This window comes from Sabethes cyaneus, chromosome 1 (genome assembly GCF_943734655.1).
Source record: "Sabethes cyaneus chromosome 1, idSabCyanKW18_F2, whole genome shotgun sequence".
NCBI lineage: Eukaryota > Metazoa > Arthropoda > Insecta > Diptera > Culicidae > Sabethes > Sabethes cyaneus.
Window position 1 is genome coordinate 74438416 of NC_071353.1, and position 20014 is coordinate 74458429.

The following is a 20014-nucleotide window of genomic DNA, read 5'->3' on the forward strand; positions in this document are numbered from 1 at the left end:
TACTTTTCAAATCATTGAATTTTAGTGTTTTCAGGTTATAGTAGGGTAATTGATCTTGAGTGGACCTATTTAGCGTTTTTTAACACCACCACTCACACTCCTGCTTAATTTACTCGTCATTTATCCCTTTTAGCACGGAGGGTTTTAGTTACAATATTTTTGGTTTTTGGATCAACATAAATTTTTTTTATCACTCGAGATAACAAAAACAATGTATTCTACACATTGCAATAAATGTTTGCTAAATTTAGCAACCTACTCAATTGTGTAGGTTCGGCCTTATCTTATACCATTGCGCCATGGGCAAAAACGAGCCGAAAAAACGGACGCAATTAAGATATGGCCTGCGGGCTGATAAAATGTAGGTGATCTTATGTAAAATTTCCGGGAGAATCGCATGGTGCCCACCGCTTTCCTGTTTGTCATCGAGAAGTGCCTAATTTCACTCATTTTCCCCTATTTTTAACATTTTTACCCTTTTTGGACTATGCCAAACCAGGCTTTGAGAAAACAACATAAAAACCTAATTATTTTATGTAAAGAAGTCCACAGAATTGAATAGGGTTGACCCCGTTTATTTTAGAGCGAGATAATCGCTTCGAGGCTCATAGACTTCAGCTTCTGAAACAGCGGAACGGCAATTTCAAAATACGAATCCAATAAGAAAATACGACAGATAAAACTTTTTGTTGTTTTCACAAGATTTTGAAGACTGGACAATAATTAATCCAAGCACAAAAGAAAGCTTATTTTCAGCTATTTTCTATTTTTTCCACGGGTTACGATGTTTACCCAAGAGATTGGCTATATATGTAATAGTACGACGTTTAGAGAGGAAAGGAAAAAACTGCAAGGTATACAGCCCTAATGGTTGTACGAAAGGGTGACGTAGGAGTATGTCTGGTCATTAGATCAAAGACTAATGTAAACTGCATTTCTGGCAAATGTATGTTTATAAGAATCTGTGAGTGCAATTGTTTTAGCGAAATATCCACATTCAATTCTTCATTGAATGCAATAACACATTGAAACGCCTACAACCTTTAAGACATAGAAATTTCTTTTAAAATCAATTGTGTGCATCCTAAAGGTTGAAATAGTAATGAATGACCAGCCCACAGCTTATTGTATTAAATATGATTATGCGTAGTTTGACATGTTTCAATAATTTTACTTTAACTCGCTTGTGGCCTTTAAAAGGTCCATTCGTTACAAATAACCAATTCGAGCCAAAGCACGTTCTTCGCAAATATGACGTGCCACTCGAAAGTTCTTTCTTTTGACACGAATGGGATCAGGAACGTGAGTTAGCGGCATCGATTCACTGTCTTTCTCCGAGAAGATTTTATTAGTTTACTTTCACAGCTTACCGCTTGTTACATAGCAGAAAATATGGCACATACGCAAAAATTTCGGTTTTATTTGTATGAGAGTTCTTATTCTCCTACCACAGGGATGAGGGATCTCAAACCATCATAAAATAAATTCAAGCCTCCAAAAACGCCTACATGCTAAATTTGGTTCCATTTTCTTTTTTAGTGATTAGTTATGAGCAGATTTGTATTTCGTTTGTATGGGAGCCCCCCCTCTTAGAAGGTGAAGGGGCCTAAGTACACCATAGAAAAAATTCTTACCTCCAAAAACACCCACATGCCAAATTTGGTTCCTTTTACTTGATTAGTTCTCGAGTTATGAAGAAATTTGTATATTATTTGTATGAGATCCCCCCCCCCTCCTGAAGAGAGGAGGGGTCTCAATTCACGATGGAAAAAATTCTTGCCTTCTGAAATCCCCTCATGCCAAATTTGGTTCCATTTGCTTGATAAGTTCTAGAGTTATGAGGAAATTTGTATTTCATTTGTATGAGAGCCCCCCCCCCCTCTTAAAAGGGAAAGGGATCTCAGTACACAATAGAAAAAAAACATGCGTTCTGAACCCCCCATATGCCAAATTTGGTTCCATTTGCTTGAATAGTTCTCGAGTTTTAAGGAAATTTGTGTTTCATTTGTATGGGAGTATCCCCTCTTACGCCCTCCTTAAAATTGCTCTCTTACCCCTTCATTAAATTGCTGGTCATTTTATCTATCCAACGACATATAAATTGTTCAATTTCGTTTAGTAGTTTAATAGTTATTAGCATTTGAAATCTTTCATTCAAACGTTACACTTCTATTTTCTTTTTAAAGGGTTATAAATAATATGTGGTGATGTTACTATTTGTTGGAAAGTACCACCTTTTTTCTACATTATCAGTACTTTAAAACAGTATAATTGATGAAACTTTTGTTAAATATATCGTTTTTTCCCATAGCCTTTTTTTGATCTTGAGTTGACCCAACATGATCTTTTCTTTTTGTTAGATTATAGTCACTTTAACAACTTATGTCATTCGTGACTTCTGCGGGGCTGGGATTTGAACCCGGGTCCTCGGAGTGAGAGGCGTGAATGCTAACCACTACGCCGGGACTGACATCTAGTGATCCCCATCAATGTCGTATGACCAACATGATCTTGAGTGGACCTATTTTTGATTCTAGAGTGGGCCTAAATTAGGATTGTCATAGTTTCTTCCATGTAAATGAACAAAATAATAACAAAGAATTTTTTTTCAATAGTATAACTATACTACTGCTATTTAATATTAATAGAACACAGGGTTGAATAGCTTTTATCTTTCTTATACTCTGTTAGAAAGGTATGAAAGTCGTTTGAAAAATATGAAATCGTTCACAGTCGCCGAGGGTCTTGTTTTTATGTCATTAATTTCAGCCCAACAATTGAATAATGTTTCAGTGTTTTGGTATGTGTTGTGTTTGTATCTGTGTGTGTGTCATTTGTATATTGGAAATTTTTTATTACCTGTTGTTCAGATATGGTTGAAACGATTTCCACATCATAAAAAATTTATCTCGCCTATTAGTTTCAAAAATTTAAACCGTTCATTAAAAATACGTAATATAACTTGTATTATACGTAGTTTATAAAGTACAGCGGAATTTTGAGTTTTTGTTTATTGAATATTTCGAAAGGTAAGATTTTTACTGACGTAGGACTATGTCTTACTGCAAAGTGTCAAAAGGTTTGCGACAGCCCCTGTCGAACATTTTGAATATAAAACCGTTGCAATCGTGAAAAATTCGTTGATTAGTGGTATTTATGCAACTTTTTCAGTTCAAAAATGGTCAAGATTTTACCACGGTTTTGATTTTGGCAACATAGGCGCCACCTATTTGTCGTCAAATTCGAAATCATACTGTAAATGGTGCTTGATAAAATTAGACTTGGTAATTCTACTAGGTTTATAGGTTAGGTTAGAAACTAGGTTTTAATTCTAAATTATAGTCGATGAAGAACTATACCAGATAGAAAGTAGGATGTTTCAAAAATAAATATATTAGATCTCAGGGTCACTCAATTCAGGAATTAATTTTGTCATAAGTCAGAAAGGAGAGGTGTTTAAAGAAAATTTTACATCGCTCATGAAAACAATCAGAGGGGTTGTGTATAAGATACGACCACGGATGACGTAGTACAACGTTAGTCCGGTTGTATGATTTTATTTATTTATTTACTATTTGATGGGGCTTTCAACCGTTGGTTGGTTCGCCTCAAAAGGTTGCATGATTTTGAATATTTTACTAACCTGATTTATAATCTATCTGTCAATCGACCAAAGGTGATGTGAAGTCAACCTGCTTACTTATAGGCGGAATGTAATTTTACTTTATTCTGAGCCTCATAATTATTTTAACTGACCTATTTAGAAAAATATCAAATACAATATTATTTTTTTAGGCATATCCAGTTCGAAAACGGTAGGTATTGATCCAAATTTTATATTTTTTGCACCATATCATTATCCAGGCCTTTACCTAATTTCGAAATCCTCCGCTGACGCACAGAGGATTTTATTGCCAAACCGGGTAATTTCATAGATCGGTTGGGCATCGCAGAATTTAACGAAGGTGAAGTTTCAAGTGGGTACACCTGTACCCGGTTGATCAAAATCGGAGTATTGGCCTCCAACACAAAATTGATTGGGAGAACGCAAAGCTCCTAAAAAACGCGAGAAAGTCCTCTTATTTGAATACGTGGGAATTGATGTACATCAGCACCGCAGACCGGCTTCTAATGAATGAAGATAAGGCCCTCATCTCATCGCCTCTCTTCCAGCTGACGAAACTGATTCTGTCGTGGCTAGCCACGATAGCAATAACTTTGAAAATGTAATATGGTTTACAATTTAATAGCACGTAAAATTTATAAGTGAACCAGCTTTAAGATTGGCAACCTTCTATTAATTTAAATACGTGTTATCTATAAACGAAGCCAACGGGGCTTCGATAAAAGAGTAAATTGTAAATTATGAGGAACGTGCTGCTCGAAAGAGAACATTTTGAAAAAGTACTCAATTTTAGAACCGAGACAATATTTAGATTCGGTCTCACCAAAACTATGATTGTAGAAAATATTGATTGCATTATACCATTATACTGTCTAATACGCTACTACTCGTTGGACCACAACTACAAAAACAGTGAACCGTTTTAGTGAACCGGACAAACTCTTGGATTAGTTATTTGCTTGAAATCGAGTCAATGCAATAGAAAATCTTTGGATATTGGATATTTCGACGGTTTTTTGTGACCCAGTCCCTTAAAAAATTACAATTCTTTTTATTCAGTTTGTTTATTTATACGGCTCGCGCACTAAAGTTTAACGGAGCCAATTTTTCTTATGTGAAGTAGGGAAAAGCCCGCGTGAGTGACACTTTCATTTTGTGTCTATTTTAAAATACTGTACAGTAAGGACTGTATCGAAAAGTCTTTAGCAACATCTATCCGTGAATAAAAAGGAAATACGATTATTATTTCAATTTTTGTTTTCGGTTTATTGAAGATCAGTACGACTTGAAACAATAACATGGCTTACATTAGTCAAAATATTAGGTTCTAAAGAATGAGCGCACTTATGGTGAAACCTTCCCTCCTGAAGATCCTCTTCACAATCGACCAGTAACGTTCAATTGGTCAGAGCTCCGGACAATTTGGTGGATTGATGTTTTTCTCGACAAATTGGATATTATTGTCTGAAAGGCACTGTAGTACAGGCTTAGCGCAATGTACAGATGCCAAATTCGGCCAAAAGAGAGGGTGAGACTGATATTGTTTATAGAGGGGCCACAATATTTTTTACAATTAATCATCTTTGTAAATTTCAGCATTTATTGCACACTTTGTGAAGAAAATACCCATCGCAGACCACAAGTACAAATAGCATACCATACTAAAACCTTCTGTCCAAACTTTTCCAGCGCAATCGTACTGTCGGTATCGTCCACCACCTCGTCCGCCGATTTCGTGTAGAATTTCGTCACTGGAAGCGTTTTTGAATCCAGTTTGACGTAAGTTTCGTCTTCCATATAGAGGCATTTGCTGCCGTTGAATATTATCCGTTTATAGTTACCGTGCCCTTATTTAAGCTCGAGATTATTGCTCTCCGGATTTCTTAGATACCTTATGATTCTTGTATGTCTTTACGGAGTTCCTGACCTTGATTTACTGAATTATCGCAATGCTTGTTTTAAGTATTTTAGCCAAATAAGACGTTGTTACCATTCGGTGTCGTTTAATATGACCTATTACTTTAGAATCTACCGGGTGCTAACTGGAACCAGGTTTTCTTCCGGAATGAGGCAGATCCTTTAAGGAACTCTTTTCCTTATCTATCGATGATATTTTTACGCTGTTGTGGTGCACTTTAAACCGTTTTGCGATTTGGTTGATAGAAAACACTGTTTTCGGTGCACCAACTGTGCAGAATTTTTTTTCTGATTACAAGATCAATCCGAGGCATAGCGAAAAGTAAAAAAATAATCGAAACAAATTGATTGCACAACTTATTTTAGATATTCAAGCAAACTTTTGCTTGCACGCACATAAAAATTACTTCACCCATTTTTGAGTAAAATCATTTTAAAAGTTGCTAATTACTTTTCGATACAGTCCTTAAATATCTAAAGTTACTACTACTGAATGCTTAAGGTTAGAACCTAAATTTGCGGACATCAATATTTATGTTACTTTATATTGAGATACTTCAGGACGCGTTCGTAAATCAACTTAGTAACGAAAGAACGGAACAACACATTCCACATAAACCACTTTTTGATGGATAATTTTTATCATCAAAGTTAGAATGTGCCCTTGATAAAACATCTGACTCCTTAAGAAAACACACTACATCATCAGTGTGTGATTCAGATATTATCCCACACCTGACTCGAGAAGGGTTTAGCTTCCATTCTCGTAAAGAACTGAGGAAGAAGTAAATGTAAGTATAAACATACTCAACGGGATATGCATTTTCGCGCTTTATATTGAGTATGCGCTACTTTGGCAGCTTCTGACTATCAATTATAACTTGATTAAATCGTAGGCTATCCTTTTATCACATGCAAAATCACACGTTAAGAATGCTTCATTAATCTCAAGCGGTTGACATTTGCATCAAATATTGTTTTAAAACCAAATTTTTTGTTCCCCCGTAGGATTTGTTGAAATCAGTATCGAATTATACCCATCAAATTGCCGATTGCGCTCACCCACTCACTGCTGAAATCATTGTTACCTACTCGTGTTGTAGTCTAGAAAATTTTTTATTTAACAGCTTGCTTGGATCTAGCGTTACAATCAGACACAAGGAAAGTATATATATTAATAATAATAATAATTAGACTTTGACGATCCAAGACTCAAATTTTTTTTTCAATATATTTCAAAATAAATGATTGAATTTATTCAAATTCGTCTAAATAACCAGGAACAGGAGCCCTTACACATTTTTATTACCTTTGTTATACTATAACAAAGGTTTAAAAATTGGTCGAAAAACACGAAATTGATCCGAGGCCCGGAGGGCCAAGTCACATATACCAATCGATAGGGTTCGACGATTTGAGCAATGTCTGTGTGTGTGTGTATGTATGTAATGATTTTTTCTATCGCCTGTTTCTCAGAGATGGCTGAACCGAACGGTTCGCTATTACTTTTGTTTGAAAGGTGTTATTGTCTAGTAGATCACTATTGAGTTGTTTCGTGATACGACATTTCGTTTAAAAGTTATAAGCAAAAATGTGAAAAATACGTGACACGGGTTTCTTCGGAACTGCATGACCGATTTCAACGATCTTAGTTTCAAATGAAAGCCCTTATTAAAGCTAAATTGTTCAGGAATTTGTTATTGAAAACAAACAAGTAGTTTAAAAGTTAGCCTTAAAAAACCTGTTTTGACAAGGTAATAATTATCGCCTGTTTCTTAGAGATGGCCAAACCGATTTATGCGCTATTAGTCTCATTTGAAAGATAATATATCCTAATAGATCACTATTGAATGGTTTTTTGATTGGACGTTTAATTCGAAAGTTATGAGCAACCGTATACACCACACCAAAATTAACAATAGTTTATAATGATTTTAACCTACATAATTTACCTAATTTCAATTATTTTAATATCAAACGAGAGGTTTTGACACCACGAATATATATGCAAAATTTCATAAGAATTGGTTTTACCGGTTAAAAGATATTAACCCTCGAACACTCGCGCCAACTTTTGTAACACAGTTACTCGCGCACACAATAGCCCCAACCAAAGAAAACGTGTGCACTAGAGTTTTGACTGGGAAAACTTGGTTTTAGGTTCATCGAACCTTTGGAAGAGTTTCTTGAAATTGAAAGCTCTATCGTCTGGTGGAATTTAAATTTTGATTAATGAATGAATGAATGAATGATTAATAAATGAAATATAAAAAATATTTTTCTTCAGTGTCAATATAACACATTGATGTGTTCTGCAAAGTTATAGAGCATATCATTACAAGAAATTTTAGTAAAGATAGTACCCTTCTATCTCTGCAGAGAAGATAGAAATATCTTATTTATTGTATATGAATTTGTAAAACCAGTTTTTCTATTTTTCCTCTTTTTGTAATTGTTGTATGACTTTTTCATGTACTACAAATTTGTACAAATAGTAAAAATACACAACTTTGCTGAAAATACCTGTATACCTGTAAGTATACCTGTATGTTTGCTTGTTTAGGAACCGTAGAACTTTGATTATAAAGAATACCCTAATTTTGACTCCGAATCACTCGACTACCAGCAGATGGATACATTTTAAACATTTTACATTTGCTGATAGTTTTGCTGCATAAATTTTCCCAACAACTTAAATTATTAATGCATTGAATAATTATGATATTTTGCTCACAATAAGTTTGTTGAAGAATATACGTTAGTTGAACAACGATTTCTAACTTTATAACAATATGGCGTTGAAAACCCTACACGTGTTGTATAAAATACAACAGCTTGAGTTAATAAAAATTGATGAAAATTATTCAAGAAAACTCTATTCATGTGATTTAAATAGAATGGCATTACAGGAAACTATGCATAGTTCAAAAACCTATAAACTAATAACTCAGATTAATAACAACTTACTTATCCTTACTCAGCAATTTCATGAAAAAAGGATGTATCAAAATTTAAAAGTGTTCCTATTTTGTTCAAATATTGTTAACTTAATCAATTTTCAAAAATTTTATGTAAACGCACTACGCAACGATAACCAATAGATGAATTATGTTCCGAAGACGTGTCGATTTCTATCTCAAACAGCAAGTAAGACCGTATAACAAAGGTTCCTTCCACCACTGGGTGGATTAAATCGGGTTTTTCAAAAAGAACATGCCGAAATCGGAGTATGAAATATGAAAAGGGTACAGGTGTACCCGGTTGATCAATTGAGGGTTAATCGAACAAAAAATATATGCGTTTTAGGCATTTAATGGAGAGGATGGAGTACAATACAACAATTCTCTCCCGCTTTCTGCTGCTAGCGCTGCTGTGGTCGACGGATTTGTATTCCTAAACTTGAAACACGTTAACCCATTACGTCCTAGCGTATGATATATCATACCTCGTCTTCAAAACCTGTTTACTGCTGAATTTCAATAGTTCGCATTGTTAATATATCACTACAAGAGAGATAAGACATCAATCTGATGTGTGTGTGAGATAATCTGTCAGTTTTTATCATTTCACCTGTATTTTCAACAGTGCAAAGTTGTGATAAATGGCGGAAAAAAAGTTGAAAAAATGGCGAAAAAAACTTTGTCTCCAAAACGCTTGAAAAAGTCTACATTTAGTGACGAAACATTACCTGACATATAAATTGATATTTATATGTAAAGTCTATCACAAAATTCAATAAGAAATCTGTAAAAAACTTTGTAATTTGTTTGTTTGAAACTAATCCTATGAAATATTAAACCGGCGATATTTTCGCCTTGAAACCATTCCAAATGTCGAGTTTGCGTTTCCCGACACATTCGAGCCATAATATAATAGATTACAGAGTTTCACTTCATTTGGTCCAAATTTAGGTATACCCGGGTCATAATGGGTTAATTCACTGCGTAATAATTTCGGACGTTGATAAATGGTTGGATAACGCGTAAAACAGACCCCATTGTGGTCCCTAGCCTCTTATCTAGCAACTCCTACCCCTACCTCCACGTGGTACCAGCTGGAATACGACCAACCTTAGCGGAGATCAGGTAACCAACCCCGGTGGAAACTAAGGTCGTATACCAACAGGGGAGGAGGCACAGTGTGTCTCGACACTGCAAGATGGCAGCCCCATCACGAGACTCGGTAGCGTAAGCCCTAGTACGGCTACCTATCTAAACACAACACAACTTACAACAAGAGTCAAAAAATATCTTCTCGGAATATTCGGCATGGACCAAGGCGACGAAATAAGGACATGGAATGGAGACTTGGTACCTGGAACTGCAGATCGCTAAATTTCTAGAGCCCCGAAAGTTTGGCATCGTGGCACTGCAGGAGATCTTTCGCAAGGGCGAGAAGGTGTGGAGGATCCGTGGCGGCAGAGTCCGATTTTTCCAGAGTGGTGGTGCTACCAACGAGCTGGGAACGGGCTTCGTAGTGTTGGGTAAAATGCAGGATCGCGTAATGGATTGGAAAGCGATCAACGAGAGGATGTGCGTGTTGAGGATAAAATGCCGTTTCTTCAACTACACCATCATAAACGTGCATTGCCCACACGAAGGTAGACCCGACGACGAGAAGGAAGGGTTCTATGCGCAGCTGGAGGCAACGTACGACAGCTGCTCACCACGGGACATCAAGATCGTCATCGGGGATATGAACGCCCAAATCGGCAGGGAAGCAATGTATAGACCGGTGATCGGGCCCCATAGCCTGCACACCGACACGAACGATAACGACCAGCGATGCATCAATTTTGCGGCTTCCCGAGGCTTGGTGATCAAAAGCACCTTCTTTCCTCACAAAGATATCCACAAGGCCACCTGGAGATCACCTGACCAACGAACCTCGAACCAAATCGACCATATTCTCATCGAGGGCCGGTTTTTCTCGAACATCACCAACGTACGCTCCCTACGGAGTGCGGATATTGACTCGGACCACTACCTAGTAGCAGTACATGTGCGCTCAAAACTGTCGACGGTTTATACCTCACGACAAAGTCGCCCACCTCGGCTAAACATTCGGCAACTAGACAACCCGCGAACTGCCAAAAACTACGCGCGCGTACTGGATGAAGCTCTGCCTTCTTCTGTGGAGCTAGATGCTTCGACCCTCGAAAATGGATGGAGTAGGATACGCTCGGCCGTCAACGAGGCCGCAACCGCGGTGCTAGGTGTGAAAACCTCGAGTGCACGAAATGATTGATTCGACGGGGAATGCCAAGAAGCGATAGAGAGGAAAAAAAGAGCTTGGGAAAACTATCTGAGCATATCCACGAGAGAGAATTTGGCCAAGTATCGACGAGCGAGGAATGAGTTGACCACGATCCTGAGAAGGAAAAAGCACCAGAAGGAGGACAGAGACCGTGAGGAGCTTGAACAACTATTCCGGGCTAATGATACCCGCAAGTTTTACGAGAAGGTGAACCAAACTCGCAAGGCCCACACACCAAATCCTGACATGTGTAGGGACGAGGGAGGGGATCTTATCACAACCGAGCGCGAGGTGGTCGACAGGTGGAAGCAGTTCTTCGATGAACACCTCAACGGCAATATAGCAGCAAGAGACGCAATGGAAGTTAACCTCAGAGTACCTACAAACGACAACAGCGTACCGGTTCCCGATCTCGAAGAGATCCGACGAGAAATCGGTCTGCTGAAGAATAATGGAGCCGCCGGGAAGGACCGACTCCCGGCAGAACTCTTCAAAACTGGCCAAGAACCGCTAGTAACGGCACTCCACTGGCTGATTTCAAGGATTTGGGAAGAAGAGAAACTACCGGAGTGGATGGAAGGCGTAGTCTGTCCCATCTACAAAAAGGGCGACCGACTAGACTGCTGTAACTACCGCGGCATTACGCTGATCAACGCCGCCTACAAGGTGCTCTCCCAGATTTTGTTGCGTCGTCTATCCCCAATAGCAAGAGAATTCGTAGGGCAGTATCAGGCGGGCTTTATGGGAGCCCGTGCTACTACAGATCAAATTTTTACTCTCCGACAAATCCTTCAGAAATGTCGAGAGTACAACGTGCCCACGCATCATATTTTCGTGGATTTCAGAGCAGCATACGATACCGTTGAACGCGAACAGCTATGGCAGATAATGCACGAGTACGGTTTTCCGGACAAACTGACGCGGCTGATCAAAGCTACTCTGGAACGAGTGATGTGCTACGTGCGCGTTTCGGGGACACTCTCAAGCCTTTTCGAATCGCGCAGAGGGTTACGGCAAGGAGATGGACTGTCCTGTATGTTATTCAATTTCGCAATTGAAGGTCTGATCCGGCGAGCGGGCATCGAAACGAGAGGAACGATCTTCAGCAAGAGTAGCCAATTCCTAGCCTTTGCAGACGACCTCGACATCATTACTAGAAACCGTGGGACGGCAGAGGTAATCTACGCCAGACTAAAAACGGAGGCTAGAAGGATAGGGTTACAAATTAATGCGTCGAAAACCAAATATATGGTAGGAAGAGGCTCCCGAGATAGTAACGTTTGCCTCCCACGGACAGTGACTATTGACGGCGATGAACTGGAAGTGGTTGATGAGTTCGTATATTTGGGATCTCTGGTCACCGCCGACAATAATACGAGTAAGGAGATCCAACGACGCATTCAAGCTGGAAATCGAGCCTACTTTTCCCTTCGCAAGACGTTTCGATCAAGGAGCATACGCCGCCGCACAAAGCTGACGATGTACAAAACGCTAATCAGACCGGTAGTCCTCTACGGACTTGAGACAGTAACTTTACTTACGGAAGACATACGTGCACTTGCTATTTTCGAACGAAAGGTGTTGCGGACTATTTTTGGCGGAGTACAGACGGAGAGCGGAGAGTGGCGAACCAGGAATAGAGGGGCGCAACGTGCTAGATGGCTCGACCAAGTTGAAGCCGACTTGCATGTGTCGAGACGCGCAGCGAATTGGCGACGAGTAGCCCAGGACCGAGTACAATGGAGAGGAATTCTTGATACGGCAAGAGCCACCCCGGCTCTCGGCTGAATAACAAGAAGAATAATCTCGGACGAACACTGGGCCGCGTTTACTGCCTTCCTGAACAAGAGATCGTTGTGCGTCGGGCTATTTCTCCGCTACTTCCAGTTGATCTTCCCCATCCTCCATTGGAATTATTATTGCCTATACTGGCATGCCCCGTTGAAGTTCCAGCTTTCAGTTTCGAAATTGCGCCCCTGAACTATCGCCGTATTAACTTTGATGTTTTTGTGAACCACTTTTTGTCTCTGGATTGGGCTGCTTTATTAGACGAGATCGATGTGGATGATATGGTATTGCGGTTTTGCGACGCTATTTGCACCTGGCTGAACGAGAATCTTCCCAGAATTAGACCTCCTTCAAAACCTGCCTGGAGTAATAGTGAGTTGCACAGATTAAAACGGCATCGAAACGCAAAGCATAGACTACTTCGTAAGCAACGAACACCGCAGAATAAACGCGCTTTCAAATTTGCCAGCGATGCATACCGTAGGCTAAATAGTTCTCTCTACAAATCACACGTACTGCGGACGCAATTCAGATTGCCAACTAATCCAAAAAACTTTTGGACATTCGTAAACTCTAAGAGGAAAGGATGTTCTATTTCTTCTAATATATTCTTGGGCGGAACGGTTGATGATTCGGTTCCTGTTGCTGAATCTTGCGAATTGTTTGCTGATCATTTTTCTTCTGTGTTCGCCAGTGGATGTACCACGCAGTCTGATGCTGAAATAGCTGCGTCAGGTGTCCCCGATGGTGCTGTTGATCTGGACATTTTTGACATCACTCCCGACATGGTCATTTCTGGTGCAAAAAAATTGAAGAGCTCCTACTCGCCTGGTCCCGATGGTGTTCCGGCTATTATTTTCTGTCGCTGCGCTACTGCTCTTGCCTTGCCTCTCAGTCGAATTTTCACCAAATCGTTTAAGCAACAGAGTTTCCAACGCTGTGGAAGCAGTCCCATATGTTTCCCGAGAAAAGCGAGATGTAAGAAACTACAGAGGCATTACCAGTCTTTCTGCTGAATCGAAGCTCTTTGAAATCATCGTAAGTGGTATAATTCTGAACAGCACCAAAAACTATATCTCAGCCGACCAACATGGTTTTATGCCCGGTCGTTCTGTGACGACGAACTTGATGGATTTCACTAGTACCTGCATCTCACAGATAGAAGCTGAAACTCAAATTGACGCTGTGTACACAGATATTAAGGCCACTTTCGACACAGTAGATCGTCGAATACTCTTGCACAAGCTCTCTAAACTCGGTATATCTGATAGACTGACTTCAAGGTTGAGCTCATATCTAACAGACCGTACTTTACGAGTCAAGCTGGATTCCACAGTTTCACGTGCATTCAGTAATACTTCTGGTGCTTCGCAAGGCAGTAACCAGGGGCCTTGGCTATTCGCCTTGTACTTTAACGACATAGCCATTCTGCTTGGTTCCGGATGCACTCTGGTATATGCCGACGATCTAAAGATCTACCTCGTTTTGAAATCAATCGCTGATTGCTACCGATTGCAAGCGCAGTTGGACACCTTTGCTGATTGGTGTAATAGAAACAAGCTCACAATAAGCATTGCCAAATGTATAACATTCCACCGATGTAATACGCCCATCTCATTTGATTACCGGATAAACGGAGCTATTCTCGGACGCGTCGATCAGATCAGCGATCTTGGAGTTCTGCTGGATAATAAGCTCATGTTGCATCAACGTTATACTGCTGTCCTCTCTAGAGCTTCGCAACAACTTGGGTTCATCACAAAAATTTCCCGAGACTTCACAGATCCCCATTGCTTGAAGACATTGTACTGCGCGTTGGTACGACCAATACATGAGAATGCCTGTGTCATCTGGAATCCTCATAATCTGTGTTGGAAAGCCAGAATAGAACGTGTTCAACGAAGATTTGTTCGTGTCGCCCTGAGACATCTACCCTGACGTCTACCTCACAATCTTCCCCGCTACGTAGACCGATGCCTTTTGGACCGAGCTTTTGGATTTGAAGACATTAGAGAGTCGTCGAAGGATTCAACAAGCAACTTTTGTGGCCAAGCTGCTCAACAATGAAATAGATGCCCCGACACTGCTGTCCCGTATTGATTTTCGGGCTTCACTTAGACAGCTTCGCTCATCAAATTTACTGACTACCAGATTCCATCGGACTATGTACACGTTTTATAAACCGCTGACGTCATGCACCCGCACCTTCACGCTGGTCGAAGAATTATTTGACTTTGGAGACGTTTCTTCACGCGCCTTTAGTAGAAAACTGACAGGGTCTGGGATGCTGCAATAGTTTTATTCTATATTTAAGTTTATATTCATGTAGATAATATCAAAATTGTCAGATGAATCGACCAAAATACAAATACAAATACAAATTTTTACTTAAAATTTAAATGAGAAAACGTCGACGTGAAGTGACTTAAACATGGGTTTATTCTCAGACCCCTCATTACCACTTCTTCAAGCAAATCATGTTATTATTTTCAATGCAATAACCTGCAAAAAGAAACACAAAAGCAATAATTTTTTTTACTAATTTTAAGAAACTTCATTGTTCGAATTTCCGTTTTATAAATGAAATTTACCTAATATTCCACAAATTACTTTTTGCACCCCGATGTTTTAAAAAATGTTCTATGTTTTGATCAAAATGACGTCAAGGGAAGAGTTTTAGAAAAATAAGTGTACATATTCCGATTTTCAGTAAAAAATTACACTGATAGAAAAGACTTCAGATTTAAAAAAATCATGACGAAAATCATAAAATATGAATTATCTCAAAACCTGTCCCCTCAGATTTGCAACAAATTTTTTCCGAATTTTTTTTGCCAGAAAATGTTTGTAGTGTCAAAAACGCAGAACAGAAGATCCAATTTTTTCTCGATACAATGATACTTTCAAATGCAACAACTTGTATATGGCCGCAAGACATCGAAATAAAAAATTTACTTTTTTTTATAAAGAACGTAAAATAATGTTTCATCGAGAAAAAAATGTTGACTGTAAATTTCCTGTGGAAAACCCCATTTATAATTTGCTGAGCACCTTGCGATAAACTCATGAAATACTACCCCTCAACAGAAAAGCCTTCTGATTAACTTCGGGGAAGACAACAACTTTCTATATTTCGAATTTCGATATATTCTGAGATAACAAGTGTTGTACAAAATACAACGCGCGACTATCCGTGTTAGAATAGTTGGTGCGAGTAACGGAAGGTTAAGAAGATAATTTACTCAAGAATTAGTCGTGGAAAATTTTAAGAAAAACTTTTCAAACGATATTTTTTCTAGTTTGCTGAGATTTTTTTTTGTATTTCCATATCCATTTTTAGGACACATAGTTCAACAAGAGCTAGAAACTTTTGAAATAACGAAGCAGATCGAAAAAGTTCCCTTGAAGGTTTCATAGAAAACAAGAGACATTGAATTTTTTTGAATATTGTTTCCATTGATAAATCATTGTTAGTTAGCATAGCATAGTTTAGCTCATTGTTTGGTTAGCCGAAGTTTGGTTCGTGAATCGTTACTAATTGAACTGTCAACTTAGCGAATAAACCATGACTGTAACCGTGAACCACAAGCCGCTCATTTGAATCGATTCGCAGCAGTAAATGAACGGTTCAGAGCCGCTCACACAAAAGAACTGTACTGCCCACTTCTAACTTGATAAGAACACGACTGCAGACACGGCACTTATGACAAAATGCTAGTGTGAAACAAAATTCAATATGGCTACATTTAATCTTACCTGTCTTATAAATATTTCTTGCTTGTATTATGCTATTGTCACGCTGTAGAATTTTCTCACTCACCTTGTTACTGAATGCGTCGGATCGTTCGACAAATGAGTATGGAGTTCTAGAATAAGCCAGGAAAATCAAATGTGATACTAATTTGGTGGAATTCGGTTTCGATTGAAAATAGGATCCGACTAAATCAACATTAAGTTATCTCCCTATTGTATTTCAGTATTTTAGTAACGTATTTAGTCATTGTCAGAGCAGGGTGCTGATGGTAAATAAAATTTGCTTCAAAATACCCAACTGTTTTTGCTCGAAATGGGTGATGAACGATGCTGCGTGGTAAATGGGTAACTTCTGATTGACATCCAAATTGTCACCTGTTAGTTTTCAGAATATATTTTATGCTGTAAGACGTTGCATAATATATTATTTAAAAAACGCAGATATTTCAAAATATTAGTAAAATATTACTGTAAGCCTGTACCTGTTTTTTCTTGGTATTTACTGTTTGTTCGGACAAGTCAAATAATGCTAAAATTAATCGTTTGTATGTTTTACGAGTAGACAAAATCACAGGAACGTAACTCTTACCCATTGGTAGTAAACTTTATCAATAAAATAAAATAAATATCTCAGCAATAAGGCATATCCGTTGGTTTTCTCACTACCGCTTTATTTCTCAATAAGTTTTTACAGCAAATTTGAAAATGTTTTAACAAGTTTATTTACAGTTGGAAGTTAGATAACAAGAAAACAGTACAGATGAGATCCGAATTACAAAAAATCAAACAAATGAACTAAAATTTAAAAGGTTAGACATATGTAAAATACAATTTAATGTTGTTTACTGTTGGCGTTTTGTGAGCTGCTCTCACTGAACTAAGCTCTCAATATGCACAAAACATTAATAACACATCAACCTTTAGCTGGAAGGAGGCATTCCAAAGTAAAAGTGATAAATATAGAAGAGAGTATAGCGGGCATAAGTGCAACGTTTACAGTTTTCCTCAATTTATGAGCTACAAAGAAGCACACATTGATGCAACAAATCAATATCTTCACATTCAGTTATAAATCATCTAGAGCAGCGTTTCCCAAATGGGGGTTCGCCAAATCTTTAGTTTGCTGCAGAATAGTATAGGGAAATCCACCAGGGGGTTCGCGAACCGAAAAAGGTTGGGAACCACTGATCTAGAGGAATAGTAGGGTAAGGCGGGGCAAAGAGTGTCACGTAAGCTCAAACTGAGCTAGATTAAAAATTTCAGTATTTTAACCGGAATGCGCTATGTACATAACATTTTTGGATATTTTCTAAACAATCGTGGAAATAGTGAGCATTAGAAAATGCTTTTTCTTTTTTTCCAAGAGCTTTGGAAAAGACCCTTTCTCTGGCAGTGGAAAAACACCGGGGCAAAGTGTATCAATCAATGGGGCAAAGAGTGTCACGTTCTTAAACAGAATGGTTATCATTTGTAGGATTTGGCCAAATTATTTAAAATAGTGAAAAACAATTGTAGTTGCATGTTCAAGTCAATCAGTGCAAATTTTACAGTTTTCCGCAACGTGTATATAATATTTTCGACACGTTTGAGCATAAATAAGTTTATTAAATAAGTTTACTTATGTTATACAGGTAATCTAGATTAAACGGTAGATGTTTAAAACGTATTCAAAGCAATATTTTTCTTACTTTACATTTATACCCTTCGCCCCAGACTACTGTGCCACACTTTGCCCCGAAGCATGTTTTATTTGAATAAACATGCAAATCAACGCTTGCTTGCATATAAATACCCAGGTAACCGCTAAGCACTGAATTAAGCTTGAAAGCTGCTCTATATTTGCAAGTCACATGCTGCCAGATATAATTCAGCATTATCAAAGCATAGCAGCTTTAAAATGGCATTCTCAATGCTGAATTAATATTTACTTGAAGCACTATGAAAAGCTGATTAGATGCTCTAAGCAAGCTTTATTGCCGTTACCGGCATCAAAAGAGATTTTAAACACTGCTCACACTTGCAGGAAATCTCCTTGCGAACGTACGCGTGATAACAGAAAAAATGCTTCCCTCTCTTTTTGTCTTACGCAAAATCCTGCACCGCCGATTGAATAAACATCAACACGAATCTATAGGGCATATGCATACGGATAATATGTAAGAAATATTTCTATACATGTATGCCATCACATAAAAAGAAAATAAAAGGTAGGTAATTCTCCCAAAGCGCAACTTATGGAAGATATTGCCCTTTGCATTGAAAGTTGGATTTTGAGCACACTTGTTCAGTCACACATTTTGTAGGTGAGAAAAGTTGCCAAAATTTCGTGGTAAAAACCCATGAATCTTGGTTGATTCCTATTTGAATTCTAATGCTTACGTAGAGTTGTTATCGACGCTACGAATAATATAAAAATAGTTTCTAAATACATAATTCCGCGCATAATTCATAATTTGAACAAATATGCAGCATATATGAAATAAATGAAAAATTGAATACTATTTGCTTTTCCTACAACTGGTACTGGCGCCACTGCTAAATCAAATGTCAGCTCAGATGGGAGAGTTGTAATGATGGGAAATGCCGATCAAAATCCATAACGATTATTGATAAAATTTTCTTATCGTTAATAATTAATAACGATAATATGACAGTATAAGCAAAAATACGTAAGAAATAGAACAAAAATGTTAAAATAATAACAAGCCAAGAAGATTTCATTTTAAACCCTCCAATTTTCGATACTTTTCCGTGACGATAAAGTTTGATGGTATTATCGATATAAGATTACTAGCGATATTATCAGTAGCACACTTTTCATCACAGTTTTGAAGGTTGCACTTTATAACTGTGCAATCCAATTGAGTGCGAAGAGCGCAATATGTGAAAAACAAAATCTTTCCCTCCATTCCGCCTTGATAAGCAAATCAAACATCCGAGTTAAGAATTTCGGTAATTTAAGTAGAGCTATTGGCAGCTGACTCGCAACTACCGTTTACAGATTAACTAGTAAAGGCGTTGCCCTACTCCTCTATTCCTATTCCTATCGACAGATTGGCTGGCGGTTCAATTCTAACCGAAAAAGAAAATAACAAAAAGCAATCTTGAATTGAAACGTCAACAAAGTACGACGCCATATAAGCATAACAGAGAGAGAAGATAAAAAAGGATGTACAATATATTTTTCGCATTTTTTATGTTTGACGTTTTACCGTTACGCAACAGGCGTTACGTTTTATGACTTTTGTAAAGCTCCAAGCACTAATGTAGCCGGATATTTCGCCAAAACCGGCATTCTAGCAGCTTTTTATAGGCATATTGAACTATGCTGCACGATATGGGGTGCACCGTAGGCTAATAAAAAGCTAGATGTCTGCTTCTTTAAGTGCTCACTGGTTACTTGGGTAGCCTGTAAATCACTTTTCTATGCAGTAGTTAAACCTAAATAGATAATTGATTTAAAATATGGGATTGAGAGAGACATTGAATTTTTAAATGATAACTTGTTTTCAAAAATTTCAATGATTTTTAAGTAGAAACTCATAACTTGCTAGGGTAAACGCACCATTAGTGGTGGTAGTACCAGTAGTGGTGGAAACTCGAATTATTCCTTTATTTTTGCAAATTTTGGTACAAGTTAGATACTTATCAAATATCACTGTTGCTGGTAGTTCG

At 38.1% G+C, this 20014-nt stretch overlaps 1 protein-coding gene across 2 annotated transcripts in view; it reads right to left on the reverse strand.

Annotated features, from left to right (window-relative positions):
* The window catches only part of LOC128734087 (A-kinase anchor protein 1, mitochondrial), a 102967-nt gene that overhangs the window by 17297 nt on the left and 65656 nt on the right, over nucleotides 1-20014 (reverse strand). Inside the window, exon 6 of one of the 2 annotated variants that reach the window (XR_008411965.1) lies at nucleotides 15145-16741. The exons of the other annotated variant lie outside the window; for it this stretch is intronic. The gene's annotated coding sequence lies outside the window, so the exon portion shown is untranslated. Of the gene's footprint in view, nucleotides 1-15144; nucleotides 16742-20014 lie in introns of those variants that run through there. 2 annotated transcript variants of the gene reach the window in all.